General features: G+C 41.9%; 1 pseudogene; it reads left to right on the top strand.

Annotated features, from left to right (window-relative positions):
• The first annotated feature begins 5,920 nt into the window (after positions 1-5,920).
• Positions 5,921-8,998, top strand: LOC123129795 (ethylene-responsive transcription factor 1-like; annotated as a pseudogene).
• Positions 8,999-11,851: the final 2,853 nt, after the last annotated feature.

The raw sequence follows: 11,851 nt of genomic DNA, 5'->3' as shown, positions 1-11,851 counted from the left end.
TGAGTTGCGTGTGCCCTCGGCGACTATACCTAGCCATTAGTGAGACCCTAGGTTGTCTCGCTGAAGCGACTACAGTAGTCGGGGTGGCCCATTTCGCGCACAGTTAAGAAAACGAGAAGAAAAAAAGGGAGAACGAGGGATCAACCGTGGAGCTCTCGGAAGACAGCAAGCGTTGCTAGCCATTGCACCCGCCAACTGTTTGTGTTATGTAGCGGGGGCTCAACCTACTTGTTTTCTTTTTCCGTTTTCTTTTGTTTCTTTTTGTTTTCTTTTTGCTTTTTCTTCTCTAGTTTTTTCATTTGTTTCTTTAGGTTTTTATTTTCTTTTTTCTTTTTTTCTTTTTTCTTTCTTTTTTTTCATTTCTACATTTTTTTATATATCAACAAAAAAATCTAATATACATTTAACATTTTCCAATACAAATTTAACACTCTTTTAATGCATGGTCAACATTTTTATACACATTTTATACAATTTTAAAATGCTTGATTAACATTTTCTAAATGCAATATCAACATTTTTGAACACATGGTCAACCTTTTTTGTGTAAACATTTACATTTTCCAAATGCTTGATTAACATTTTTGAAATACTTGTTCAACATTGTTTCAAATGCTTGATTAATATTTTTATATACATGATAAAATAGAATCATCTTTTTTAATGCATGGTCAACATTTTTTCTATACACTGGTTGATCAACATTTTACAAACAGTTGTTCAACATTTTTTTCAAATGCATGATTAACATATATATATATATATACATACATATATATATATATATATATATATATATATGATCAAATAATTTCACCTTTTTTAATACATGGTCAAGATTGTTTCTATACATATTTAACATTTTTCATATGCTTGATCACCATTTTTGAATTACTTAATCAACATTTTTTGTCAAATACTAGATTAACATTTTTAACTACATGATAACAAAAAATCATCATTTTTTAATACATGGTCAACATTTTTTCTATACACATGTAGCATTTTTTAAATGCTTGATCAATGTTTTTCAAATACTTGTTCAAAAAATTCAAATGCTAGATTAGCATTTTTAAAATACATGATCCAATTTATTATACAAATTTTTTATACATTTTTCGTATTCGTGATAAACATTTTTACTATACACATTTAACATTTTTCAAATGCTTGGTCAACATATTTCTAATGTTATTTTATAGACTTTTTTGTAATTTATATGTTTAGAATATTTTAAAGTATAAACAAAATAAAAAATAAAGCAAAAAACGAAATAGAAAACGTAAAAGTAGGAGGCTGTGGCCTCCCACGCTCCTGGGCAGGCTCATCTCGGTCTCTTCTTCAGTGAGGGTTCCTACCCTCTCGTTGAAGGCAAGATATAGGGGCGCCCGTGCGTCCCGGTCGGCATCAGAGTGCTTTACAGGCCCAAAGCAAAACTTCGGGCCGGTCAGGACTCAGGAGAGCCCAGCTGGGCCGGAACGTCTCTCAGCCCATTAATTTGGCCAGGCCCCCTGAGAGGTAGTGGGCATGGTTTACCAGGATCGGAGACTGGTTATGGCGAGCACGTACATGTATCGATGGCATGCAAGGGCTTTGGCTCCACGTATGTTGACAAGGCAGGACCAGTAGGGGCAAGGTGCAGATCGCCATCCATGGATTCAGGAGCATCGAGTAGTGTGCCTATCATTGGCAGGCCAATCTGCAGCTCTACCCTCTCTCCTTGTATGGTGACCGAGGCAGCAGAAGGAGCATGCTGCTCCTCGGCGGCCAAATTCACTTTTTTGACCCTTTTTTCGAAACTTCACTACGATCTGACCCCATTTTAAAAAAAATCAGAATCTGGCCCCTTTCCTACCGCCCTTGGCCTTGGCGGTAGCATATCACATCATACCGCCAGGGTCTCTGACGGTAGGACTTACCTGCGTCGTCACGCCCGTTCAATGTGAAAAAGACGCTATCGTCATGGTCCTTGGTGATAGGTTCTTCACCGTTGTTTATTGCATGCATGACCATATAAAAATTGTATGCATGTCCCTACCACTAAGGACCTTGGAGATAGGGTGTTTTTCGCACCGAACGGGCGTGACGGTGTAGGTAGTCCTACCACTAGTGGCCCCGGTGATAGGATGTGCTACCCTGCCGCCAAGGACAGTAGCGGAAGCAAAAAGAGTCAGATATGAAATTTTTACAAAGTGGGGTCAGATCGTGGTGACCTTTTGAAAAGGGGTCAAAACACTGAATGTGGCCCTCTTGGCTGGCACTGGATGGGCAACTCCATCACGTGGATGAGAGGAGCCGCATCGGTGTCATCATGCGATAGGACTATACATAAGTTTATCTGTTAGATTTAAAATTGCCTGTTTGCTTGCACAATTTCTACCGTAAAGGTGAGGTAAGAAAAACCTTTTTGATATTCTATGGGACAACACTGATTCTATCTATTCACTTCAAGCTTATGGCAACCTGTACCAAATTTGAATTTGTTTTCATAGTAGCTGCATGACCATTTGGAGTTGCTTTTATGTGTTTTTAGGGATGCTTTTTCTATGTGTAGTTCTTAATTTCATACAGATGTATTTTATCTTGTATAAATACTGGTGCAACTATTTCATGATTTGAGGATCTATTTCATTTCAGTGCATTCTTAAATCATTACCTTTTCTACCTTTTTGATGTGAGCAGCCACGTGAACAAAGTATACATTTCACTTGATTTGGTTGGTGTTACTAGAACCTTCGCCAAATTGGTGGTCTCATGTCAATGTCATGTTAGGTCCTTGATTTGACAATCACATATGCAGTGGACATCACCGTCTTAAGATGAGCATGCTATTGTTACTCACCAATCACGTGGCGGTATTTACCCAGGTACTCCCTCCGTCCCATAATATAAGAACGTTTTTGACACTACACTAGTGTCAAAAACGTTCTTATATTACGGGACGGAGGGAGTAGTTTCCACGAAGGCAATTTTTTTATTTATGTGGAGGTTTAGTTATTCTTGTCCACAATTTATGAGGAAGTGTGTCCCTACTGTAATCAGGTTTCACTCAAGAACTAGTTGACACTTCCATGCTCTTCTCAAGCACCTACTTCTACTTTTACTAAAAAGAGGAGTCCATGGCTCAGGCTCGAGATGGTAGCAAAGCGAGGCGTGAATACGTGTTCTGAGCGTGTAGCTCCATAGCTACGCCCAGTGCACATGAACATCAAAATAATTACAGTGAATTCTGCTACCATTGCAGGAGAAGCCATCCACAACTCCTCCTCCGGAGCCACCCGTTGCGCCACTGGCACAAAGACCAACTGCATTGGGAAGTTAAACAAGTTATATCACGCTTAGCGATCACTCGTTTTATTAATTATCCCCATAGGGCGTTATCGTGAATAGAACCCTCGAGGCGCAAAGACCAACTACACCAAAGAAGAAAAGCAACCAATAGACAACATGTCGGGTGGTGTTTTTTTCCATCTCTATCGGCATTTCACCGTTGCGGGCGCTACAACAAGAAACAGACAACTACATAGAATTTCTTTCATGACTATGAACAAACACGAATATAACACTCCATACAATATGCCCGACCACATTAGGAACTCGTGGATGATTTCCCTGTACGCGTGGGTATATATGGAGTAAACTGAAAGCACCCACATCGGCGTTGTTCGTCATCCAGTCGAAGTGGCGATGAGCCCGTGACAATCCAGGAACGTCTAGCTCCTCCACTTTCTGGGACGCACATCACCATTTCTTTGCTCGCATTAGCGCTTGTTCTTTTTCTCAACGAGAGCAGTACGTTTGCTCCTCGAGCGCTTAGAGACATGGGAGCCCTCTGCATTCTTCTTGAAAATTTTCTTGCCACCACCACCGGCAAACAAAGCACCCAACACCGAGAAAGCTCCCTTGCCCCTCAACCATCGAAAAACGGAGAGATGCTCCATGATCGGTGCCGGCACTTGTTCCGCCTCATACACCTCCATCATCATCCCGTCGTAGCGCTCCTTGGGCTCAAGCTTGTTGGCCCGGACACTGGCGGCTTGCCGGCACAGGCATGGGCGCATGCTCTTCCTCTATCGGCTCAGTAAAGAAGCTCGCCGAGGGAGAGATACCAGAGGAAGCTCACCGGCTTCAGCAGATGAGGAGGATATGGAAGGCTACGCCAAACGAGAGAGCACGCAAGGCGCTTTTGTAAACAACCCGGGGAGGGCAACCGACGTTGCACGTCCCATCCATGATAGCCGGTCAGAACCATGGACGGCCCGGGTCTGGGCAGGACAACCACTACGTGACCGAGCGGACCAAGCCCCTCCATGGTACCCTCTATATAGCGGGGTGGACGCAGTGCCGACGCACGCGGGCGTTGCACCACGCGTGCCACACATGCGTACCACATGGGGACCAATGAAACAGCCGGAAAAAGGCCCCGCGCGCGACTCAGCGCTACTACCGCCACGCGCCCCCGCCTGGCGGGGCCGAACCATCCCGACGCAGGATCCGGCTCTCGTGCTCTCATCCGTGCTCCCACTTAATCCTACGGTTGTCCTTTTCCCTTTTTTCTTTCTAATTTAATCATCTCCCTCCTGATTTTAAGAGGATGGGGCCGGACCTTATTTTATTTCAATCAAATCAAGCCACGTAGACGGGAGCATGGATGGGCACACGACGGGGGAGCAGGTAAGTCTCATCCCCCGACGCAAGGCAAAGGCGCCGATAGGCGAGTCTGACTGAATTGTTGTGCGCACGGCAGCAAACGAAAGGGCTCTCACTGGCGCGCCGGAAGCTGCCTCGTGCTGATGGTCCCGAGCGCGCCCGCGTCCCACCCGTCATGGACCACCAAGGTGGGTCGCCCGGTTGCGCATCGTCGAGGTAGATCGGACGGCACAGAGAACCCCCGAAAGACCCACGCGGCACGCAACCTGGAAATGGACGGCATGAAGGGCGGCACTCTTGCCCGCAAAGCCCCCTAGGAGGTGGGAATTCTGTTATACTTTAAAGGAGTGATAAAATAGTGCAACATGCAAAGAAGAAAAATCCTAGCTTAAAAGTTCCTAACAAACCAATAACCCACAACAATCTAACCCACCAAAGGCTCGGCCCAACAAACAAATGATGTCATTTTGGTTGTGACATAACTCATTCACACATCTAGACTTGCTGTAGACAAACCCATTCATATAACTTACGTGTATAATGATGACGCTAATGATTTCACACACATGCTACGAACTCAATGAAGTAGTGTTTCCATAAATAACTTAGTGGACTAGTGGCCATGAGTGATTTGCAAGGATGAATTAGAGATCTTCCCTTAATATCTTTATTGGAAAATGCTAGTGAGTACAATACGAGTATAATATAGTAGCACATGAGTGTCGTACAAACTTTTTCTCATGGAAGGGGTGTCGTACAATCTTGAGCAATTAAATGGCGTGCTACTAAAGATAAATAATCAATTATCCACCCATTCATTTCCTAGGGGCATTACTAGAAATACCACTTCTCTCAAGGGGCCGGCCCAAAAGATTCCTCCGAATGGAAATGCTCACTTCCAGATCCTACATCATGCCTTTCACCCACTCCATGTCCCCTCACCAATGCGTGGGCCCCACCACGGAAGCCCTCGCAAGGGTGAAGTTGTCATGTGCCTCCACGTATATAGGGGACTGTCCTCAACCCCATCTACCAACCTACACACCCGCTTCCCCCACTTCATTAAAAACTCTGCCAATTTCGGCGAGGCTCCATTCCCCCAATGACTACGATGAGGTACTAGCGGCCATATGCGGCGGTGTGATCCTCGCGAGCCTCAGGACGCTCGCGGTAACGTGGAGGGTGACGGAGGCAGCACGGTGGCTTGAGAAGAAGAAGCCCCGACAGACGACGCATCCTTGGGCTCAGTAAGTTTGGGAGCAGGCTCGGGATGGAGAACCACTACGAGGAGTTCGAGGTTGAATCCGGGGACTCCGACTTGGAGCTCGGGCGTGATGGGGTCGCTGATAAGGATAACAACCACAAGGTTGTGGAGATTAAGTCGTTAGCTGCCGTCAGGATGTCCCTGTCCAAAGGTATCGGTCCCATGTCGTGATAACTGCTTTTAATCCGTGTATTAGGGTTAGTTTTCATCCTGTTTGCTGTAGAACATATTGTACTACAACAATTTCTTCTTCTTAGGTAGGACACAAAGGTTTGAAACCGCATATAAGCCTGGCTACAATAGACATTTTCTATTATCATGTGGTTTACACTTATGTTTCCTGGTTTTGTGTGGTTTAAGCTTGTATGCTTTTTAATTTCACACTATTTACACTCCTTTTCTCTCTGTAAATTGAGTGCCGACAAAAATTTATGTATTGATCCCATGGTAACAATGCAATATATGCATCAATCAGCCGAGAAAGACTTGCAGCCCCATTGTTAGGTAGGACAAAGGTTTATAAGCCATGTGCATTGTTAAATCTTGGATATTCATAAATTTTTGTATTTATGGTTTGCAAAATGTTAGATCTCCATACACATGGTTAGTTCAAGGATGTGATGAGAAATTTGCAATGCTAACTTACAATTTATATAACTACCATATGATAATGCTGTCAATTGCACATGAAGTACATGCAAGTAACTCAATGGAGTAACTTTTTGTTTCTTTGAGAATAATGGAGTGACTAGCTATAGGTGATGTACAAAAATTCTAAAGTTAAAAACAATCATTTACGAGAAGATATTGGTTCAACTTTTGGTTGGATGAACTCATCCAACAAACCCAGATGGAGGGAGTATGAAAGTAGTAATAAAGCCATACTATAGGTGTGTACTACAATCTTGAGCTAATAAATGAAATAACTAGCTATTAATTATTTGCAAGTATCTTAAAATTACATAAAATCATTTATGACAAGATTTTGGTTAAACATTTGGTTGGATGAACCCGTCCAATAAACTCGGACGGGCGGAGTATGACCGTAGTAGTACACTCATGCTAGAGGTGTGTAGTATAATCTTGAGCTAATTAATAAATGGAGTAAGTAGCTATGAGTGATTTGCAAATACCTTAGCATTACACACAATCATTTATGAGAAGATTTTTTTAGCATTACACACCATCATTTATGAGAAGATTTTTGGTTAAACGTAGGTTGGATGAACCCGTCCAACCTACACAGACGGATAGTGTACGACAGTAGTAGTACAGTCATACTGTAAGTGCGTAGTTCAGTATTGAGCTAATAAATGAAGTAACTAATTATGAGTTATTTGTAAGGATCTTAAAATTACATGCAAACATTTATGAGAATATATTAGTTAAACGTCCACGGGGGAGGGGCGATGACTATGAGAAGATATTGGTTAAATGTCACAAGTGTGTAGTACTATCCTCACGACCCTCAAGCCGTTGACGGTGATGCGGAGGGTGGTGGAGGCGGTGTTGTGGCCTGATAAGAAGGAGCCCTGGTGGCGTGGTGGCGGAAGTCGAGGCTTCATGGGGCTAGGCGGGCTTGGGGTCGAGCTCGGCTTCGACAACGACGACGTGGGCTTCAAGGCCAATTTCAAGGAATTAGGTTAAGGGCTAGGCCATTTTTGTTTCTCAGCCATGTTTGCCTGATTAGGCTGGTAGGCTAGTTTCGGCACTATTCCTTCAGAGAATCAATTTTGGTTGCTAGGTTGTCGATCTTGTTATTTATATTTTTTCGTGAGATTTGACGGTGATTCTTATGTTTACTATTTATAGTCAGAAAGGATTGAAAATCTACAGAGAAGGGGTTGAATCTCTCCGTTTTGTATGGAGGTCTTGGCCTTTTGGGTTGTTGCCTTGTTTTAGATGGTTGTAGATTTGCATGGGGATTTTTCTATACTAATGCTTTTACCCAAACCTAAAGAGGACTACACCAATGATGGTTCAATGTTCATAATAATTGTGATATCATACATATGAATTCATGTCCATGATGAAATTAATTACTTTTTGTGAGACAAGCTTGTCTTTCTTCCTCTCTCTTAGCAATGACATCGATCTTCCATTGCGGATGACTTAAGCACCATGACTACAAATGGTGTTGATGGTTCTGCACAAAGGTCAGCAAAGAGGAAGAGTAAGAACCAATTCATGGGTATCCGGCAGCGCTCCCGGGCTAGGTGGGGTGCGGAAATTAGAGATCCTATCAAGGGTGTCCGTCTCTGGCTTGGTACTTTCAACAGTGCTGAAGAAGCTGCAAGAGCTTATGATGTTGAAGCACGCAGGATCCATGGCAAGAAGGCCAAGATTAACTTTCCAGAGGAACCAAAACTTCCTCAGAAGAGTCGTGCTCCCCCTGCTTCTCCCAAAGTACCCAAGCCAAGTGCAGCACAGGAACATAGTTTCATACCAGCATTCAACAACCTTGTCAACCAAAATGCTTTTGTCTACCCATCTGCTCACTTTGCATCAAAGCAGCCGCTTGTTCAGCCTGAGAATGCGCCATTTGTTCCTCCAATGAGCACTATTGCCCCTGTTGAAGCTCCTGTTATGAATATGTACTCTGACCAGGGAAGTAACTCCTTTGGCTTCTCTAAGTTGGGTTGGAAGTATCACACCAAGACTCCTGATATATCATCCATTGCTCCCATTTCTACCATTGCTGAAGGAGCAGAACCTGTGCTTGTCAAGAATAACACCCACAACTCATTGGCGCCTCCTATTATGGAGAATAATGTTGTCAATTTCGAACCTTGGATGAGATATCTTATGGATGATAGCGTGGATGAGATGATTGATAGCCTACTTAATTTTGATGTGCCTCGGAATGTCATTAGCAACATGACCTTTGGAGCTTCGATGCCATGCCCATCCGTGGCCAATTTTTCTGTGGGAAGCAAACCTTGTATATCGGGACAAAGGGTAAGCCTTCAATTTTGGATGTTCAGTCCGAGATGATAATCTTTTCATTGCTCTGAACTTTTTGTTTTGTGTTTCAGGAATAAGGCTATGAAGATTGGAAAGCACCCTATTGTCCCCTCTGGCTAGCATATGCTTATGTCCAAGCTTAGATGCAAAAATGTTGCATCACAATGCTCTATTGTAATCGACCCATTACCTAGTTGACTGTCGCTATGTGGCAACCATTTATGAGTCCGATGAACCGTTGTCTTGTCTTTTGCCAACTTTTATGTCGTCGCTACCATTTCTGAATTTGAAGAACATGAATCTGTGTCCAGTTTGCTTTAATCTGTGCACTTCTTCGCATTTTCTTTCCTTCTGGATGTTTATTTATTTTTGGAGATAAAAGTAGTACTCGGTTATATTGAATTTGGTGTCAAGTTTGCTTTAATAGGTGCACTTGATTGCCTTTTCCTAGTTCTGGAGTACCAGATTTACTAATCCTTGATACTAGATGTGTATGTGTGATCATACGTGGAGTCATTCCATCTACATGTAGTTCTTCTCACCGATATAGTTAACTTACACAAACATTTAGTGCGCCTACTAATTCAAGATTTGATGGATCTGTTCCATTTCAGTGCATTCTTGATTTATTGCTATAACCTTCACAAACTTTTAATGCATTTTAGTTCCCTCAACACCTCTCAATGTGAGAAGACAGATGAACCACATATACGTTTCACTTGATTTATTGCCATAACCTTCACCAAATTGGAGGTCTCATGTCACTATCATGTTAGGTCCTTGATTTGATTTAACATCAACATAAGTAGTGCATGTCGCCTTCTTATGATGAGCATGTTATTATTACTCGACAATCACATGGCGCTCATCATAGATAGTTTACACGGAGGCTATTTTATTACTCACATGGAGGTTGGTTTTCATTATCCGCGGATTATCAGGAAGCAGGTCCCTTCGGTGATCAGGTCTCTGTAAAGAATTGGTTCTCACTTACATGGTTCTCTAACATGTATAATTCTACATGAAAGGAGAAGGTGAATGACTCATGGTCGAGATTAAATCAAAGTGAGGTATGAAGACAACTTCCATTAGAGTGCTTTTACAACTACCAACCGTGCAAACAAGCTCCAAACTAGTTTGAGCAGGCCAATAATTATTCAAATCTTCTTGTTGTTTTGACGATTCATGGCTAGAGCTAGCTGGAAGCTGTTATGGAGAGCCAATTGTTTTCTTCCTGATGACTCCTAATTCTAGTCCAATCATCCAACTATGTGGGGCTACCATTTTATCATTGCACTTGTCTTGTCCCCGTTTTAAGGACAACAATTGTGTTTTTTGAGTTCCTTGAGAAGGGCATTTTGGTGACCGGGCTCCATGGAGCCCGGAATTTTTGAAAAAAAAAATCAAAAGTCAAAATTCACGATTGAAAAACAACTAAAAATATATGTAAGGATGCAAAGCTGAAATTTATATGTGTGTGAAAATTCAGGAGGAAATACCTTGAATGTACAAAAAAATCATGGACTTTGAGGATGAATAGTACCATGTGCAAAAAAAGTCACTCAATGCATGGATGTGCTTTCTTTGCTGGTGGGTTTTCCATCCTAATAGATACCAAATTATATTAAGCTAACAATAACAAAGTAGATTTTATTTTTCATAATATGGTTTCATTATAATCAACATATTTGATCTGTGTTGACTTTACACATTCTTAAGTGCACTATGAAAAAAATAGAAACTTGTCTTATAAAACTATTCAAATTTCATTGTATGTCGAGTGTTTGTTTGTATGCCTAGAGTCAAACCATGGGCTCTCGGCTAAGAGATATACTCCGAGAGTCATACTCGGATAAGTTAAGCACACGGGAATGAGATGTTGTTGCTGAGTTGAAGTAACAAAGAACACAACGAAGGAAGCATACTCAACAAAAACAACACACGCCAAGAGCTAAACACGGCAAATAGATGCCACGTGCCATGTCTGCTTTGCGCTTGATTTGCCGCGACCTCAGCCCGGGCGCTCTGCATATATTCTCAAAAAATAATTCCTCCCGTGTAATTTACATCAATCGATGTGCAGGCCTCCTTTGTTAGTGACTGCTACTTGTGAGCTGTGTTGGGATTTTCCCCCAAAGAGGAGGGGAGATGTAGTACAATAGAGATAAGTATTTTCCTCAGCGAGAACCAAGGTTTATCGAACCAATAGGAGAATCATGCAAGGCCTCATGAACATCACCTGCACACACAAAAATAAATGTTTGCACCCAACGCGGGCAAGAGGATTGTCAATCCCCTTGAATTTGTTACTTGCAAGGATCAAATTTTGTAGTGGTAGATAGATAAATTGCAAAACAAAATAAAAAAATAAAAATGCAGCAACAATAATTTTGTTTTATATTGTGATAAAGGTAGACCAGGGGGCATAGTTTTCACTAGAGGCTTCTCTCGAACACATAGCATACAATGGGTGAACAAATTACTGTTGGGCAATTGATAGAAAAGCACATATTTATGACGATATCCAAGGCAATGATCATGTATATAGGCATCATGTCTGAGACAAGTAGACCAATTCCTGTCTGCATCTACTACTATTACTCCACCAATCGACCACTATCTAGCATGCATATATAGTATTAAGTTCATAAAAACGGAGTAACGCCTTAAGCAAGATGACATGATGTAGACAAAGTAAACCCAATCAATATGAATAAACCCCATTGTTTTACCCTTAATGGCATGAATACAAATACGTGTCTTGTCCCCTTCAGTCACTGGGATATAGAGCACATCAAGATTGAACCCATTACAAAGCACCTCTCCCACTGAAGATAAATCAATATAGTTGGTCAAACCAAACAGATAGATCAGAGAGTAATGCAAACTTATAACAATCATGCACAATAAAGTTCAGAAAAGACTCAATTACTTCTCATAAATATTCAAATCATGAACCCACAATTCATCGGA

The sequence above is a fragment of the Triticum aestivum genome, chromosome 6A (assembly GCF_018294505.1).
Source record: "Triticum aestivum cultivar Chinese Spring chromosome 6A, IWGSC CS RefSeq v2.1, whole genome shotgun sequence".
Lineage (NCBI taxonomy): Eukaryota > Viridiplantae > Streptophyta > Magnoliopsida > Poales > Poaceae > Triticum > Triticum aestivum.
This window is presented reverse-complemented; position numbering and strand designations above follow the sequence as displayed.